The 20,259-nt window shown below is 38.4% G+C and overlaps 1 protein-coding gene across 8 annotated transcripts in view; it reads left to right on the plus strand.

Moving 5' to 3' along the window:
* The window catches only part of FHIT (fragile histidine triad diadenosine triphosphatase), a 1,254,006-nt gene that overhangs the window by 664,090 nt on the left and 569,657 nt on the right, over window positions 1–20,259 (plus strand). The window lies entirely within an intron of this gene.

The following is a 20,259-nucleotide window of genomic DNA, read 5'->3' on the forward strand; positions in this document are numbered from 1 at the left end:
AAATGCCAGGCCAGTAGTAGTAAGAGTGTGAATTCCATCAAGAATAGAAAAGAGGTCTTGAATGTGAACTGTGTTGGTCAAAAGCCAACAGGAGTTGGCCCATCATTGGTTCTAATCATGGAAAGGGGAGAAGGTGAGTCTCCTAGGGATGCTTGCAGACGAAATGTTGGGAAGATGGAGCTGTCATGAACAGGACTGGCCCCATTTAGGAGAAGTTACTTTGAGCCAGAGGCAAATGGGGCAATAACTAGGGAGATTTTGGACCCATCCAATTAGGAGTTAGGTGCCCACATGGAGCTGACCATCAGGCAACAGGAAAAATAGGACATGGACTTAAGAGGGAAGAATAGTCTAGAAATCTAGAGATAGCTACATATAGATGACTATTAAAGTGGTTCAACTGGACATGATCACCCTGGAGAGTGTTGAACAGAAGAAAGACAATATACATTTAAGTGACTGGTAAAGACAGTGGAGTCACGGAAGATGGTAGAAGGTAGAGGAAAAAAGGGAAAGTGGTGCATTCGATTTCTAATACTGTCTAACAAATTACCACAAACTTAGTGGCTAAAATAACCCAAATTTATTATCTCATAGTTTTCATGGGCTGGAATCTGGCATGTATTACATGGGTTCTCTGTAAAGTGTCCCTCAAGACTGGAATCAAGATGTCATGTGTCTGTGTTTTTATCTGGAGACTTGAGTAAGGAAAGATCCACTTCCAAACTCCCTCCTATTGGCATAACTTATTTCTTGTGGCTGTAGGGTTTAAGTCCCCATTATCTTGTAAGCTGTTGGACAGTGACCACCCACACTTACGCCCTAGAAGACACTCTCAGGACTTTGCCATGTGGCCTTCTTCTTAATCTCTCTGTTACAACATAGAAGCTTACTTTTTTCATGGGATGCAGCAGAATTTCTTCTAGGTTTTGAATTTCTTGTGTCTAGAAGGGCCCAGTCTCTTTTAAGAGCTCACCTGACTAGGTCAGGTCCACCCAACATAACCTCCCCGCTGAGCAACTCAAAGTCAGCAGATCTGGGGGGTCTTATTTACCTCTGCAAGGTCCCTTTTTGTTCTATAACATAACCTAATTACAGAGGTGGATGGCATCATACCAGAGTCCTGTGCATGCTTTAGAAGAAGGAATTATATGGGTTATATACAGCAGAGGTGGACATCTTGGGGGCCCTTTTAGAAATATTTTTACCACTGCGGTAAAGAACATAGTCTAACAAAGCAATTTCATTTTTGACAGACTAGTGAGTACCAAGAGTGTGGGTTTGGGGAAGAAGCTCCCTTCTAGAAGTCAACAATCTAATGACAATGACAGAACCTAGAACGGGGAATGGTTTTACTATTCGAGAGAAATGAGAAGATGCTGACTGATGATAAAGGGATGTTAGATGTAGGCATGAGGCTTTCTGTAGTGCTCTGAGCAGAATGGTGGGGGCTAGGGTCAGGTTTTGCATGGCAGGGGAATGAATGATCATGAACAAGCAATACATGCATATGTATGAGAGTCTTAAAAGGTTTATCACTGAAGGGAAGGAGAGAGGAGATTTTTACAGGGTGTTAACAAAGTAGGGGACCTTTTATCATTTTTGCTTTTTAGAATGGTTGAGACCTCAGAATGTTTGTAGCAGTAGAGAAAGGATCAGTGGAATGGGGACAGTGAACATGTTACTTTCCTTCCCCATTTAAATCCTGTCAGCGCTTTAGGAAACTTGAGAGTGACAGAGATCTTTCCTGTGTCTAAATAGCATTTCACTTATTTCACGGTTATGCAGCACTTACTGACTGCCAGGCCTTATTTGGAAGTACTGGCAAGTATTAACTCATAATATATGAAGTTTGCATGACTGGCCCAAGGTCAGTGAGCTTGTGAGTAGTAGAGTTCGGATTTGAACCCGGCAAGTTTGGTTCTAGAGGCCATGCTCTTCACCACTGCACTATGACCAGCAGGCTTTTCTGCATGGTTCTGTTGGCCATTACTTGCAAGAGGCCTTGTGAACCACCCTCGCATTTATTGCCCTGCAAGGCAACCTTCCTCATGCTACGTATCGATTCCCCAGCCAGATGGTAAGCTCCTGGAAGGCACAGAACCTGGCTCCACACTGCCCTTTCTTCTTCACAGAATCTTAAATGTAGTAGATGCCAATAAATATGTATTGATTTGATTTAAGCTAGGATCCTATCATTTACTTCCTCATTTCCCTTAATCTCTATTGATTATAAAATTAATGGGGTGGTATGTAATTTGGATTTAACTACTTAGCCTGTAACTGTGGTTTTATGACTTTCAACATCATGATAAATCTGTGACCTCTTTGAGGCGGTTCTTCCTTTATAAAATAGATTTCACCTAATTAAAAAGAAAAGGGAATGACTATACCATAGTTCTGAGAACCATTATCAGTAAGGGAAAAGAGATCATTGCCTGCTGGCTTCTTGGACTGTGTTTTATCTCTGAATGATGGAGGCACCGAGTAGGGGATCGCCGTGGACTTGAATTGATATTACTGAACATCGGAGAGGGACATCATTCAACTTTGCCAGAGGTCTTGTTATTCTTTTACCCCCTTGCTGGTATTTTATTTTCTTTTTTTGTAAGGAATTAAATAAAATAGTGACTTTTTGGTTAGTGCCAGTCACTATTAAGAATTGAGCCTAATGACCATTTTTGTATTCATGGTCAGGCCTGTATTCAAATGCACTGCAGGATGACACTTACCATCCCCTGGCATGTATGGGTGCTTCAGATGGCGACAGCTGGCCCCGATAGAGATGTGGTGTGCCCATTCTGCTTCTTATCCTTGTATGTGTACCACAGAGGCAGGCAAATCCAGCAAAGGTGCTTCTTCTTTGCCCACCTGCATCTGAGAAAGTCCCCTAATTTGCCCCTTGTGTATTACAAAATATTTGCTATGAGATTAGGAGTTAGAAGATAGGATCAAAACTACTTTTTGATTTATTTATGAATGAAAAAGGTAACTACAGATGAAGACTTCTGAGCCCAGGAATCAATTACTTTTGGTTTGATCACCAAGATGCACTGCAGGTAAAGAAAACAAACCTCATTGCTAGAAATGACACTCCCCTGGGGACTGGATTTTACAGCATTTTTCCCCCTTCAGAATGCTGCCTCAAGAGTTACTCCTCTGTGTTCTTCAGAGTGCTTGTACATGAAATAAACATTAAGATATTTGTCCCCTGCTGACTCTGTAGCTATATTTGATCAACAACAAAGAGAAGAGAGCCAATTTTATTTTTCTCCCACGTATTTGGTGCATGTTTGTGCATGAGTGGTGTGTGTGTGCATATGCACAAGTATGAATGAGTGTGTAAGTGTGGGTGCATCAGAGAACAAGAGATTGGGGCTGATTTGAAAACAAAGCTTTTAGGATTTTGAACATTAAGGATGATCATGTAAACACTAGAGTGACAAGTTTCCAACTTGGGCTTTGCAAGCTCTTTAAAAAATACGTTTGGTTTATCTTCATTCTCTTTGTATAATAGCGTTTATTTGCCTGCATCTCAAAGCTTTGAGATTCCCATAAGTTCATTTTCTAATAATCTTGAGACATGTTTTCCAATACCATCCAGTCCTTTCCCTAGCACTTTTCTATATTGAGAAGGAGTATAATCTAATGATTAAGAGCACTGTCCCTCTGTTCAAATCTTGTCTTACAACTGTGTGACTTTGGGCAAGTGATGTAGTTTTTCTGAGCTTCAATGTTCTCATTAGTAAAATGGTGATACAAAATAGTAGTTACCTTTGAAGGGTTTATCATTATCAGATTAAAGGCGTTAGTGTTCCCCAAGTGTTGCGAATAAATGCCTGGTCCACAAATGCTTCCACAGAAGTATTTGCTCTTACTGCTGTAATTATTGTAGTACATTTATATCTAAAGTCAAGGAGGAGTACGGTATAAATTGTCACATTGTCAGTTTATTTTATTAACTACTTTACGTTTTGGAAAGATTGAGGGTAAAGGATGGGGGAAATGATTTTATGATGGTATTTGGAAAACTGCACTTCAGGAAATAGGTATTCCATTATGAGAAGGTAATATGGGCTTTTGTACTTACCCCACCCTGTGGAAATCCACATTAGTGTGGGATTTCAGGTGTGCTAATGGTCACCTGTGTTTCTTAGCTACACTAGGACTGGCAGGAGGAGGTTGGGGTATGCAGCTCTAATAATTTTGATTACCATTTGCAGCATTGCCTTGAAGCTCAGAGAACTATGTTAAACCTTAAGGTAAAGCACATGAAAAAATCAGGAAACTTGCATCTTAGTCTTTAGGCATTACTAGTCAGAAACATGTTTCCTAAACACTGAGATTAGGCTGTTCTGGTAACACAAGCATTTCTGTGAAGTCTATAATATTTCATAAGTCAGAGAAAAGCACCGATTGTTTTCTTTTTGTGATCATATAAAGCATGCTTTAGACAGTTTGATGAGACAGTTGGCTCTATTCCTCATGCTCTGTTTGGTTGGATGTGTTGGTTGTGATGTTTTATGTCATGGGCAGAAAACACAATACAAGAAGTTTAACCTTAAGGGAGTTTACTGGCTAGGATCACTGGACAGTCTGAACGTAGTATGGGTTTCAGGATTGCTTGATGCAGCAGCTCTGAAGTCACCATGGACCTGGGCTCTCTTTGTCTCTCTGTTCTGCTGTGAACAGTGCTTGCTTCATCTCTAACTGGCTCCTCATAAGCATGGGATGCCTGCTCGGGGTAATTGAGGCCGCATGTTCCCTTGGATATGTCCAGAGGAAGGAGAGCTTCTGTTAACGCATTCTATTCCATTCTAGTATTTCCCCTTTATAGTAAAATTAAGGCATTATAATGACTTTAAAGTTATGATAGTACCTGAGGAATGTAGGTAAATTATTTTTATGGTAGTTTTCATTCCCAGAGACTAAAGAGGGCATTACAAAATGCTTGTATGAAAATGGGGTTGCTCTGCTGGGGTTGAGAGCCCTGAGGTAGCGTCTTGGAAGCCACGTTGAGGAATCTGGACTGTATCCTTAGGACAATGGAAACCCTAGAAAAAGTTCAATATGTAAAGTCACATGATAGGATTTTCATGATAAAAAGATCACCAATGTTACTGTTTGGAGAAGAGATTAGAGGGGGAGAGTGGTGTGTCTGAGAGACCTCACTCTTTTACTCCATTATGAAATGAAAGCCACATTTACGTCTAACACCTCACCAAGGAAAGCCATGCCAATTTCAATCTTAGTTACTGCAGCTGTCTTTTAAGTTGCCCTTGAGTTGATGCAAATCACAATTGATCGTCCTTCAACAATAGCAGCACAACAAAAAATAGAATGTTGTAAAGAACAAATATTGATTCTTTTACATATTTAAAATGTGATAAGATATGAGAAGAGCCTCAGAAACCTTAGAATAGTTATGAAGGGGAACGGTTTTGAAGGATGTGCTCTGTTTCAGAACATGCAGCTACTTTATCTGAATGCTGTTTGATCCCGAGCATTGAAACACTGGCTACGGAATCGATTCTCTTGCAGAACTGCTCAGAGTTAACAAATTTATTGCCTGTTCTGTCCTCATACGTCAAGCTTCTGGATGTACATCTTTGGAGTATTTCTACACTGTCAGTGTTAGCACTTTGGGACACATTTCAAAGAATGAGAAGTACTTGAACACTGAAAACTGGATTTGTATTTGTGCAGTCAGGCCAGAGCAAAATGGTACCCCATTGTAAGCAGGGATAACTAGGCCAAGGTTTTGATAAGCAAAATTGAAAGTTGGTTAGAAATGTAAAAGTTCAGATGCTTTTCAGATGTCAGAATATGCCCTCACCTTGCCTAAGAACTCTCTGGCAAATCCTGTTAGCTCACCCCTTAAAATGGGTCTCTAATCTCTTACTGTACACTTTTCCCATGAAGTTTTGTGACAGCCTCTGAAGGGTCTCTCTGCTTCGCTTGGAATTTTCTGCACCCGTGGGAATAAAAGTTGTGCTTTCTTAGTTCTCTGGAGGGTTGGGGGGGGGGTAACAGAATGTCCTCCATTTCTACTTATTTTACCATAATATTTTCTTAAATACTTGGTGTTAGCTCCCAAACAAGCAAAGACTAACAAATTGATATTAATGGGGGAAAAAAAAACTAGAGAAAGTTAAGTTTAAAAACTTTTATTTGGGGGGACTGTGCTTGCTGTTTTGTTTTAATAATGCTTCAATATAAAGAAACAGTATACTATCTCTAGTAATAGATAGCATGTCTAATATAAACTAAATAAAATGATGCTTTGTTACCTATATCTCTATTATGATTTTCTCCTAGGTTGAAATGTTTTTAGTTCACAGGATGAAATTTAAAATGTCATGATTTAACAGTGTTTTGCAAAAATAATTTAAGTTTCTGGGTCTCACTATCTGAAGCTATCTGAAAACAGCTGTGCTGCTGGAATTGAACCCGCTTATGCTAACATGTTTATTGATTGAACTAAACTTCATCCAGTCAACAAGCGAGTGAGTCTGTGAGCTGGAAGCAGCCTTATCTAGGATGGGATTCAGAATCCAGAGAGGGAGTGAGGTTAGATACAGTAAATCAGTAAAACCAGACCGAACCTGGCAGCTAAACAGTTGAAGTGGAGCAAAACAGAATGTGGAGTTAAAGCAGCAAAAGTCAGAAGCCATAAAGCAAAGATAGATGGCAGTGGTAGGAACAAATGGGTCCCAAACCACTGAGCAATATTTTTAAAATGCCAATGAAGAAAACAGTTTTTCTAGCCATCTCATCAAGACTGTCTTTGGTCAAAGCTTTATTCTCCCTTTGGAAAAAAGAAAGAAAGAAAGAAAGAAAGGCTGGAGAGAGGGGGAGAAATCTTAGTTCTTTATGGAGGTAATTGTGATGAAGGAAAGCAAGGAGTAGAGGAGAGAAAGGGCTTCCAAAGCAAGAGGGACCATCATGGAACGTGGGGTGGAGGGATTAATGGGCACAGTAGGGCATGGTAAGGCAAATTTGGAAACAGAAATGTGTTAAAGCGCATATTCCCCTAAACAGTATATATTTGACCATAAGCACATTCAGATGCAACCAGTAACCCAGGTGAAAAAAACAAAAAACACAAAACTCCACAGTGTTTCTAATGCACATGACACAGACCAGTAGTTAAGCCACTTAAATGCCAAAATCCTCCATAAAAATGTTTTTTTAAAAAGTCAACCAGATGCAGTAGGCAGTGGATGTATATGAGCAAATTATAGAAGAAGAAAATCCAAATGACTGGTAAAAGGGAAGAATTAATCTCAGAGAACTGCTAAGTAAAATAAGATTTTTTCATCCATGATTTGGGCAAAACTTAAATATAGGTAACATCCCATGCTAGTGAAAATGCAGAGAAATGTTGGGGGCAGTTTGACCCTATCATTTTAAATTAAAAATAAACCTTACCTTTGACATAATAGTTTTGTCTTTATGAATCTATATCTTATATATATATATATAAAGTGTGTTTATATATAATGTATATATTATTCACTGCAACATTGTCCATAGTGGCAAAATTAAAAAAAAAAGGATTTTGTTCAGTAGAACATGAGTTAGACTGTGGTATGTCCATACTATGAATCATTATGAGATTAAAAATGAGAATATATATTTGATATGGAGGATTGCATGTGATACATTATAAAATTAGCAAAGCAAGTTACAGGTAATATGTAAAGCACCATGCCGTTTTTGGGGGTAAAAGCAAAACAAAACCTTCATATTTGTGGTTACAGGTATAAAGTATAGAACACGATGAAAGGTGTTCAGTTAAACATATCAGACTGAAAGTTAACATTGAAAAATTATACAGGAAGAAGGAATAATAAATTAAAAAAAAAAAGCAAGATTCTGAAATCTCCAAACCACTTGATCCCAAACCTTTGGATATGTACTTTTATAAGAATTATAAGGGATATAACAGACATTTAAGACTGCTACTGGAATTATGGATGCTTTTAATCATCTTCTGTTGCTTCTTTTGTTTTTGTTTACTAAAATGGACCTGAATTCTATAATTGGAAAAAATCAAATTTATTTAAAAACAAAGGGCCAACTTGTAGATGATATTACCTCCGTTTTGTCAGTAAGGATACTGAACCTCACTGATAACAGTACCTTTCCTAAAATTCCAGATTATATACAGTGGAAGTGTGATTAGAGCCCAAGTTTTCACTGAAATGACGGAAGTTTATAGACTAACGTGAAAAGGCAAATTAAAAGTAAGTAATTTGAGAAGGAAGGAACTTTTAGGAAAAAGAATATTGGAGTTAAATACAAACCACAAATGTGCTAATGGAACGGTCAACCACCACAAAAACTCAACAGCCCCTCTCACCCCCGTCACCTTCACACCACAATAGAGAATTAACTCATTAGACACAAGGTGGTGTTTGATGACCTTGATCTGTGTGTAACAGATTGAGGAGATTTCAGGAATGTAAAAACCAGTAATTTTATTTGGAGCTTAAAGTGGTTGGTGAGAGAGGTCGGGAGGAGGAGCACAGAAACCGTGTTGACTCTTTGTCCTGTTTTACGTTTGGCAGATGAGAAAAGGCAGTGAATAAAGGAGTTTCACATTATGGCTGGAACAAGATGAAGACAGTTCTAGCTAATGATGATGGAGAGGTGACTGTTCAAGGTGCTTGCTAAACTAAGCACTACCTTGTTGTTAAATCATTTAACCTTCACAGCAACTTTATGAGGTAGATACTGTTTTCTCCACACTGTGAATGAGGACACAGTGGAGATAGACCTTTGTCAAGATGACATGGCTAGTAGGTGGTGGATGTAAGATTTGAGGTGTGTCTGCTTGACTCCGGGGCACATGATCTACACCCTGGTGCTGGGCTTTTGAGGGGTAAGAAGGGGCCAGGACAATGCCTTTCTAGTTAGAAAAATTGTTCAGGTCATTTAGGATACACAATTTGTCTTGGGGCTAATGGAGACAGAATCAATTTGCTTATAAAACTTTGTAGTTATGTATACTTTCAGGCCCTTTCTTGTGAATACACAAATCTGAGGATGCACACACGTGGAGTTTGGCAGCTATTTTACAAAATTTAGATCACCATTTGCTATATGGTCAGCAGCTTGCTTTTTTCCAGTGGATAAATCACAGATATCTTTCTACACCCATGCAGATTTTCATCAGTGTTTTTTAACCTCTTTTTAATATTCCATTATGTGTAATTGTTCGAGTAACTTCTTGTTCATTATTTTGCTAGACTAAGCAAGTAGGAACGAAAAAGGAATTAATTTCTGCCTCCAACTCTTCCCTTGAGTCCCTCCACTCCCTGAAAAAGGAGGGGAGGTTAATTAGCTGCATTTCAATTAACTAACTTTAGGAAGGGTTCAAAATTATTTCGGTTGAATACCATTTAGGAGAAGCAAGAAACAGACCCTAATAACTGTGCTGTCTTAGTCTGTAGTGTGTGTGTGTGTATAAATATATTATTATACATAATACATATTATGTAATTTTATAACCTAATACAGTAATATTTTAACATATAATTTAAAACAAACAAAAAGCCTTCTCTAAATCCTTCTTGATTTCTGATTTTTGCAGTTCTGCTTTACTTAAGGTGAGGTAAAGGAGGGTTGGGGTACATTCTGCCACCTAAATGCCATTAAGTCTTTTAGCTGAGATCGCAAAATGTAATGAATAATTTAATGCACACAGATTAGCAGTCTTTTATAATACTAATTGCAACAGGAGGCCCATTTGTTCCCCATAAAATACAAACCTTGCCTGTTTTATTTATGAAACAAATGTACATCTTAGGCACTTGCTGTCCTTTGTAGGAAGACACTGGCATATTGGAAACTGTGAGTTGATCACATGGGAGTTCATAAAATGCTCAGTAGAATTTTGCACCGTTTGGCTGAGACCTTGTGAAAGGAGACAAACATGTAAATGAAGTAAACTTCACAGACCTCTGGGATCCATTACAGCTCAAGATGCTCTTAACACATAATTAGCCAGGGCTGTTAATCACGTTTAACAGGTGTTGAGTAATGAACTGAGACAGGGTATCTGCTGTGACCACTTTCTTCTCTGATTTGGTTAGGGAAGCCAGAGCTGATCGGATCCCCACCCCACACACACTCTGAGATGTGACTCAGCATTCTGTTTTCTCCATGCTGTTATCAGTCCTTTGCTCACTAAGAACTGTGACATTCACAATAAAAGCACAGAAGGAATCCTAAAGTCCCCTGGAGTGCTTTTAATGAATGCATGTTCCTTGGCTTTATTCTCTCTTTTTTTTTTTTTTTTTTTTTGCCTCTTGTTCCAGTCTGTATCAGATTTGTCAGTTAATTGTTGAGAGACAAATCCAAACACTTGTGAGTAGCAGGTAACTCAGTCTCAGCAAATGGACTGCTTCTGCGTCTGGGATCTCAGAAGGTCTAACGCGCAGTGACCCACCTCAGCCTTTCTCAGTGCTGCGTAGTGCTCTAAGTACCAACTCAGCTCTTTTAATCCAGTCCCCTCGGACAAAATGAAAGTAGTACAGATAAAACTTATCCTTTTACACCCCTCACCCTCTCTTTGGTCCCCTACCCCTACAAAACAGTATGTGCTGATTCTTCCAAACTTTGAAAAGAATTGTATTTGCATGCCAGTAGAGTTTTCAGCAGAAAACATACAGCGTTGTTAAATTAGAATTTTTTATTTTTGCTTTTGTTTTTAGTGAATGGAATCAAACTGTCCCTGTAGAGTCGCAACTTTCTCAGTTTATCGAGTATCTTTTTATTAGTATCTTTTAGAATTACTTAGTTTTTGTTTACCAGCATGGTATTCTAGGATGTAGATATACCACAGTTAACTTTTGTAGCCATTTCCCTGTTGATGATCTGATAGTTGTTTTCAGCTTTTCATAGCTTTAATAAATATCTTCATCCATGCGCCCTTGTTTGGGTGTGCAGAGACCACTGTAAGCTGGCAAACAGTGAGGGGCCACTTAGCCAAATCCAGCCCACTGCCATTTTTGTGTGGCCCACCAGTTACGAATTGTTTGAACATTTTAAAATAGTTGAAAGAAGCAAAAGATAAATAATATTTCTTGATGTGAGAAAATTATGTGAAATTCAAGTATCAGTGTCTACAAATAAAATTTTGTTACAAGACAACCATATCCATTCATTTATGTATTATCTGTGGCTGCTTTTGAGCTGCAGCGGCTGACTTGAGTTGTTTCCAGGGACACTGTACGGCTCGCAAAGTCTAAAATATTTACTGTTTGTCCCTTTACAGAAAAAGTTTACTGACATCTGTTCTGAGGCCAGTAAGGAGAAATAGAATTTCTGTATGACACTATTACAAATAATGAACAAACTGCCAAATGCCCCCGTTTAAATGACTGTATGAATTTGCAGTGTATAGGAGAGAGTATTTCTCTATATTTACCCCAATTTTTTTATATTATCAAAGCTGACTTTTTTCTAATCTTATGGGGTACGATGGTATTTTGCTGTTGTAATTTCTTTTTACCTTTTTCTAATTCCAGTAAGATTTTCTTATGTTTCTTGGCTCTTTGTGTTTCTTTTTCTCTATTTTTATAACCGCATCACATGCCTCTTAGAGATAATATGTTAATAAACAAGAAGTAAGAATGACATTTACTGAACATCTCCTGTGTGCAAGGTACTATGCTAAGTGTTTCACAAATGTTTCCTTATATAAGTGCCCCATCAATCCCTGCACTAAAGGTTAATATGACCTCATGGGTGAGGAAAGTGGCTCAGAGAGGTTAAATCACTCACTCACACTCACACAGCTGAACCATGATAGAGACAGATTTCTTTTTTCCCCCCCGCAGGCCTTTGTCTCTAGTCCCTGTCCTTCCCTGGTAAACACTCTGTCTCTGAGTCCAGTGCAGGATAAATACATCAAGTGAAATATTAGTGGGAAAAAACTTCAAGCTAGGGGCACTGTTCTTGATTCATGCTCTTGGCTGTCCAGCACCTTTGAATATTGTCAGGTATCCAAGGGTACTCCAGAGTCTCAAGACAGAGTTGGACCTTGATTCTCTTTGATTTATAAATCTGTATCACATACTACTTTAGGAGAACCTGTGGTTGCCAGAAAATCACGTAATGATTGCTGTAGTTTCACAGAGGTTTGTAGTCACGAGTTCAGTGTAGAAAACGTTGATCTTTTTTTGGAGCCAAAACCTTCCATTTGCATCTTGACTCCCTAAGTTATTTGCTCCGTAACCTTGGACAGTTATTCTGCCTTGCTAGGTCCTGTTTTCCTCATTGCTCACTTAAATATGAATAATAATATTGCTCAAGATTAAAGGAGATGTTTTAAAGAAGTTCCCAGCGCCGTACCTGGCACATAATAATCCTTCAGTAAGACTTGCATCTCTGGCAGATGCGTAAGAGATTATTCATCTGGGTTTTGCCTTTTATGGGGAACCTGGCTTGAACTAGGCATTTCTCACAAACTGTAGTCCCTAGTTTACCAATGCCAGAAGGTCTGGGGAGGGCTATTAAAATTCAGATTCCTAGGCTTCATGTCATCTGATTTAATCATCAAACTCTGGGGATGCCCTTGGAAATCTGCACTTTAAACAAGTTCTCAGATGATTTGGGGTCAAGCAAAAGTTTGAGAACCACCAAACCATCAAAATTCTAATGGCTTGCTATCTTTTTATAAAAAAAAAATGCTAATTAAAAACTATCCTCCTTTGGAAGCCAGTTAAGTATTTTAAACCATTTGAGGTCAAGGGTATCATCTTTACATGTAAGTTAGAGTTGCCTGACAATACTTGTAAGATCATATCCTCTTCTATTAGCAGAAATGCCTTCTTTGCCATAATCCTTACAGTGTGGCCCTCTGAACTCTTGTTTTCTTTGCTAAATATGCTTTGATAAGGTCAAGTTCTTTAGATGATAGATGATGTACTAATTTAGAAATGCTGTGTAAAATATTTTGTTTGATTGTGGAGTTGGTTCTTTGTATTCCTTGATTGAATTTCTTACAGGTTCTTACCTTAGAGGATGGTAATAGAGTCCTTCCTTTTGGGAAGGAAAATGGTCTTTATTGTCTTCATTATTAGGCTGACTCTAAGTCCTAGACAGGTTTTGAACTTGGCACTGATACTGTCATCAGTCATCTGTAAGGATGTCTACAGATTTCTTGCCTAATCTCCCAGCCTTTGTTCACGCACTATGCTGTAGACCAGTTCTCAAAGTATGTTTCCCAGTGCAGTGTCAGGATTACCTGGGGACTTACTAGAAATGCAAACTGCACAACTCCAGAGCTCCTGAATTAGAAATGTGGAGGGGGTGGGGCTTAGCAGTCTGGTAACAAGCCTCCTGGGTGATCCTGATGCATGCTCAAGTTTGAGAACCAGCTAGGTTTTAGAGTTTAGATTTAGGTCTTTCCTGACCACCTGATCTAAATCTCTCCGTGGCTCACCCACCTGTCTTGTAAGTCTTGATCATTGCACCCTTTCTACCCTCATGATTTGTAGTTCTGTATTTATTTGTTTTACTTGAATACCGTCTGTTTTCTGAACTAGATTGTAAACTTTGTGATTAGGAAAACTATACTTGTTTTATTCACCAGTATATCCCCTAGCCTGTAGCACAGTGCCTGACATGTGGTGGGTATTAAATAAATATTTAAGCAAATGGTTGAGTGATCTATTAATATGAAGTGACTCAGATTACATTTCTTCTCTGCATTTTTTTTTTTTGCTTGTTTGCTTTTTGGTTATTGAGTAGACAACCACACAATACCAGTTTCATAACTAATCTGTAAGCAGTTTACATGGATGATTTACAGGCTGCACGCATGCACACGCACACACGCGCACACACACACTCTCACACTGCATCCTGCAGTCAGCCTGCTCTGCAGCTTTCAAATCCAGTGGCAACGTCTTTACCATTATAGATGTTTTCATTTCAGGGGAGAGACAGTGTTCAGTTCACTTAATATGCACTTACTGAAGAACTAACATGTAGCACATCAGGGTCGGGCAACCAGCATTGGAGTTTTCATGGTGGTACTTGACTAAGGTCTTGAACTCTGCTCGCCTAGCAGCTCCAGTGTTCTAAGCCACACTCATTGTGATGCTTCACATCAGGAAAACTCCTCCATACCTCTGCCTTTCTTTTCCTCAGTAATTCTCTCCCTCTCTCCCTTTACCCATCCCCCAACCCTCTCTCTGGTCCTCCCTGTAAAACTTCATACTCGCTCAAACTGTCCTTGAATTTATTTACTCCTTGGTGGCTTTCCCTTCTATTTAATAGATTTCTCCTCTGATTAGTCCTTCAGATCTTCTCTAAAGGGCTGGTGAAAATCAAGTGCTGCCTGCAGGTAGAAGAATTTCCAGTCTCCTAGAAGTGGACTCTCTTTTTTCCTATTACCATCAGCAGCAGCAGCACAGGTTTAAGAGGTGGGTGTGGATTTGAATCTCAGCCCAGCCCCTTCTTGGGTGAGAAAGCTTGAGTCAGGTTCTTAGCTTCCAGGAACCAGAGTTTGCCACCGGTAAAATGGACAAAAAGAACAATTACCTCCTGGCATGGCTGTGAGAACAGTGTGAGATCTGCAGATCACCCAGCTCATCATTGGTGCTCACTGTATGATCCTTACAATTGAAATATATTGGGTACAGTTCCCATGATCTTCGGAGAGACTAAGAAAGCTGCAGAGGGGAGGAGATTTTAACAGGCTACATTAAAGTAAAATTTAAATCATGGCAGACGGATGGGAGATGGAGACTGAATTTCTTAAGGACCTAAATATGAAAGTAGTCTCACCTTTCTGTCCTCCTACACAATTGAGAAAGGACCTGCTAATGGATTATGAGGAATGCAAGCTAATACAGGCTCCTTTCTCCCCTCCTCTTCTTAAATAAATGACAGTAAACTGGCCCCCATTTTATTTTGATAAACATTCCAGGGCTAAAATCCTGAAAGTGATGATAACACAGGCGAAAAGGTTTTCATTCAAAATAATAAAGTTACCTTTGTAAAAATCCTGTTTTTGTTAAGAGTGGGACATTTAAATTTTTTATATTTTACCCCAAATTATACAATGTGTGAGGTCTGTTGAAAGCATTTTCTCTTTCATAATGACCATCTGACACTTTTTGTGTGAGCTAATCTAAAACATGATTTTTAAGTTTTTACCTTGCCAGTCCCAAAATAAACCAGCATCTTCCCTGTCATTTGCATTATGTGGGAAATAAACAACCTTCAGCTGGAAAGACTCAAGCCAGAAAGATCAGCCAATACACTGCCAGTAGGTCCAGAATTACAAAATACATGGTATTTAGCAGTGACTGTCTGAACCCTTCAGTGCTTGGCAGTTCCTGAGTGTTTTTGTAAACGGCTCTGTTCCCTGGGAGTCTGTACTCCCAAGTATAGTGGTAGGATTACTGTCCTGGGCACATTAAGTGGATTACTTTCTCAGAGGAGAGGAAGTTATGGAAAATGATGTGCCATTGCTCCCCCTGCAGTAGGTGCTGGGCTCTTGGATCATTTCCATTTTGAAATAAGCTTTCCCTCTTATCTTATTTCTTAACGGGAGGCAAAATGTCTTACTAAATAGACTGGAGAAAACCAATTCATCAGATTTAAGAACTAATTTGAAAATGATCTGATTGGTAAAAAAAAAAAAATGTTGACATCAGTCTCTTGTAATCCAGGCTTTCTTGGGAACTTAGATCCTTGTCCACCTGTGCAGATATGAGTGCTCTATGTGTATGTAACATATGTGACTTGAAGTCTTGGATATATGTATGGGGAGTTAATGCTTTCTCCCAGCCATTCTCCTTGACTATTTAAGTTTTCCTGTCTACTTCAGGATCCTAGAACCTTTGGTTAACAGGAAGGTAGATGTATGTGGCAAAGATGAAAACTTGATGTTTTCTGTCTTTCTACTGCATGTAAGAAGAGAGAAGATCTTGGACTGTGCTGTGTGTTTGCAGGGAGTCACCAAATAAGCAGAAGGCTTACGAGGAGAGAAACAAGCCTGTATATATATAAACCTCTTAAATAACATTTGAAAAATGAATTTTAGGGTCGTGAATCTTCTGTCCTACTCAGTAGTTTTCCAGGAAAATTACTTCACTCACTAACTCTTGTGTTTATAAAATAAAATGAAGGAGATACTGTTCATCTTACATATGGAAATTCAATTCTGATTTTTAATACAGTGTTATAAAAAGTGACATGTATATATTTTAAATACTTATCCATAAGGTGTTACCTGCTTATGTCCATTATTTTCAAAATTTAAAAAAAAAAAGCAGTTTGAACACATTATAAATTTACCTTTTGCCAATGAAAATATTTTAAATCATTTCTTTTAGTATTGTTGGCCACAGTCAGACCTTGTGAGAATCGTTTGATACTTGTTTGGTTAAAAAAAAAAATAATGTGCATCAGTCTTGTAACTAAAATGCCCCCTATAACCTGCTGATTTTTCTTCCTTTCTCCTCTTTTCGATGTTGACTTCCTCTTCCTCAGTACTCTGAATTCCAGAGAGGCTTACAAATCTTCAAAATTACCTGTCACATTGTATCATCTGGGTAAAGACTCATTTATTCCTGTTTGCTTCTCAGTGGTGAACAGTCTCACCTAGATTGGGCTGAAGTGCTTAAGATCTATTTGCCTCTCTATCTGGATGCAAAACGAACAGCTGCATCACAACTTGACATCACTTTTTCTATTTAATTTTGCCTGTGCATTGAGCTAAACAATGACAGATTTTTAGTATTCTGAATTATCCTCTGTTTTGCCTTTATTCCCTTAAATTTGTATTTCTTATTAGAATTATTAAGCATTAAAATGGCACTTTTGTTGTTAAGGTTGTTTTTGGTCAATTTTCCCACTATTTAAAGTTGAATGTTTTTTATTATTAACGTTGAAAGCTTCTTCAGCCTGCTTTGTCTGTATCACCCTATAAGATTTTAAACAGATGAGATGCCTGCTTCTTTGCTTTTTAAAACATAGTAAATATTCCTCACAATTAAAGTTACATCCAGAAGAAAACCTAAGTAGTCTGTGTTGCATACGAATACTTGGGCTTGCTAAATGAATTTGCATTATTGTGAAAAATGAAGATTTTGCATTGTTGTGATGATAATCTGTTTCTTTCTTGTTTATTTTAATTGGAAAATAACTTGCTCCCAAGGAAGGATGACTTTAAGTGTATTACTGAAAGCAAGAAAATGTTCTGCTTTTTTTCACAGCTTGAGTAAGTTATAACTAGATCACTGAGGTCTTAGTCAGTGGTTCTTAGAGGATTAGGTAGTAAAACTAACTTCCTCTGGAAAAAGAAATAATACAGACATCCCAACAAATGGAGTTTCTCGTTATAAGCATCCAGAGTCCGAGGTTACAGATTGACTGTTATTTGTTAAGGCCAATCTTTAAATTTGTACATAGATCATTGCCACCTTCAGTAAACTGAATTATGCAAATATTCAACTTTACAAGAACTTGAAAAGTACAAATTTGTCTTAAATTTGACTCGCTTTAGACTACTTTCTCTAAATGAAGGATTATGATTAATCTGGGAATTAAATTTGCAGTAGCCCTTGGGTCAATCATTTCTTTACCTAGTTTTTCACTAATGGTTCTGAAATTAATGGTCATTGACTTTAATTATAATTGTAACCAAGGCAGACTAAAAGAACTTGGAGCTTATGATTTAATTTTCCAATATCCACTATCATATTCCATCTTTACAGGAACCCAGTGAAGTGGGTATTCTTCTGTTTTGTGAAGGAGGAAATGAAGGCTCAGGGACACACTAAGGAATTGGCAGAAGCCACCCAACTCTTAAGCTGCAGTGCTGAGAGGTTTGAGCCCAGAGAGTATGACTCCAGATTTTAGACCCGTGCTCTTAATCTCTGTGCTATATAGCATCTTATTAGCATCCACTAAAGAATACGCAAGTAACTCTTCTAAATACTCTAAGGAAAGCCATTTAGGATCATAAAAAGAAAGTCTAGCCTCAAGAATGGGGATTGGTCTTTCCTTGAGGGCAGGTGCCAAGATAGAAGTGCATCAATACCAAAGTTTTGATACTAATATTTAAAAAAAATACTATTTTTTCCAACTTCTGTATTATCTACTCTACCAATAGCTCTAAGGAAATACCAAATCGGTAAGTAGATGACACACTTGGCCCAAGTTCCTGACCTTCATTTTCTATTGTCAGTTACTCCTAGTTGCAACCCTCAGCGCCCGTTTTCTCTCCCTGACTTGTTTCTCTTCATCTCCCTCATTTCAGTCTTCCCATGACTTTGCTGTGACCTTTTTGCTTTCCTTGTTGTCTTCATTTTTTGTCATCTGCCTTCGAAGATCCTCAGATCTTTTTCTTTTTGTTCATTTCTTTGACTGTGATTTCTAGCCTCATTGGATTTCACATGGAGTGAACTTCTTGGGTATCTGAGTTCTTAAACGCTATGGATGTAGGTAGTTGTTCTAGGAGGTGCCTAGTAGGCAAATATGGATTGAGAGTTGGGTGCGGGGTCCTAGGATGGGATTTGTTTTAGAATTAAATATTCAGATCTAAGTCTGGAAGCCCAGTTTAACCCCAATCTTTAGCTCAAGTCTCAATTGAGGAAGTATGCTGATACATGAATCATGTCCAATGTGTTTAGTGAGCTTGACTTACGGGCTGTGATGTTGCAAAAGCAGCTTACTTGAAATGAGTTTTTACAGAGTAGATGTGTCTGTGTATGTCCATGTATGTTATATATAAACTTGCCCATGTTTTCAGAAAGGTACTTGATAGGTACTGATCGAAGAAACTTGAAGAAAGTTCTCTTAGATACCTTCAAAATGAGGCATGTACTGTATGTACAGAGTAGAGTCCTTGTTTAGTATGTAACTGATGCTTAAAAATCGGAATATGGCTTTCACTGTTAGTAGTGTCAATGAGTCCTGGGAATAGTTGTATGAAACTCTTCTTTATGGATCTACAGTTCATCAAAGGGAAAAGAAATGTAGAAGTATTGTTAAATATATATCTGTGTGTCTTTATGCATATTTACAAATATTTAAATATGCATCTTACCTTTGAATATTGTCTAAACTTGGATATTTTTCCTGATTCAGAAGTTGCATGAGTCCTTCATAATAGGTGTCTGATCTAGATAAATTTTGAGATACTCAAGAAGATTTAATCACTTCCTTACGTTTTCAGGTCGCCTGATCTATAGGAAACTTTGTAGTAACACCCTTCTTGGCTTACTGAGCATCTCTAATTGTTAGGCTTCCTCAATGTTTCCTGTTTCACAGACTTACCAACTGAGGCACAAGGTGGGTAGCAGGTAAATGAAGGAGAAGCAGAAGTACCATACCCTGACTCCACATCTGTGCACATCAGTAGAGTTTTGTAATGTCCTGAGCAATCCAGTGTTTCTACCAGTAACAGCATTGCCTTGGTTTTAAGCAAAAAGAAGTAGATACTACTTAGATTAAGCAAAAAATGAATTTATTGAAAGTCTCTTGGGTAGTTCACTGTACACTTGGTTGGTGATTGGAGAACGAGACATGGGAATGGGCAGGATGCGGTAGAACTTAGTTACAGACAGCAAGTGCTACTTAACAGTTTTATGAGGTTACCACAATTGGAAGCAGATATTTCTAGTTCTTTTGAGTCTTTTGGTTACTATCATCAAGGTGCAGATTTCAAGGTGAGAGTATCCAATTGGCATCAATTAGGACATGGGCCCAATCTTGGCAAGGGCACATCTTCTCCAATAGTGGGCAACGGTGGAGATGATGATTTTGGAGTACAGTTATCAAAAAGCCAGGGAATAGTTGAGTTGCTGGAAATAACAAAAATCTAGTGTAAATATCCCATCCTTCTTTAGAATTTGGCTTCCTCACGAAATCTGCCAACGACTTTCCAGTGAAAGCCCATTTTGAGATTGATCTTTACATGAAAATGATTAACTTGATCCACAAAACCTACAGTAAAAGCAAACGATAAAGAAAGGAAGCTAATAAAGGAAATTGATTTATTTGAAGTGCCGTGTGTCTCTTTCGCTTTCCTGCATATAGCAGGACAGAATTAGTGGCAGCCTTGGCTCCAGCGGTCTGCCGGGCCAGCAGTAATAGGTTTAAACCACGCCTCGTTTGATTGTATTTTGTCTGAATCAAAGGACAACACAGCTTTGAGTTTGCCTGTAAGATCGCCTTGTTCTGAAGATCAGGAACTTTTCAGAGGAAAGCATTCTTAATGGAATTAGA

The sequence above is a fragment of the Camelus ferus genome, chromosome 17, assembly GCF_009834535.1.
Source record: "Camelus ferus isolate YT-003-E chromosome 17, BCGSAC_Cfer_1.0, whole genome shotgun sequence".
Taxonomy (NCBI): Eukaryota; Metazoa; Chordata; class Mammalia; order Artiodactyla; family Camelidae; genus Camelus; species Camelus ferus.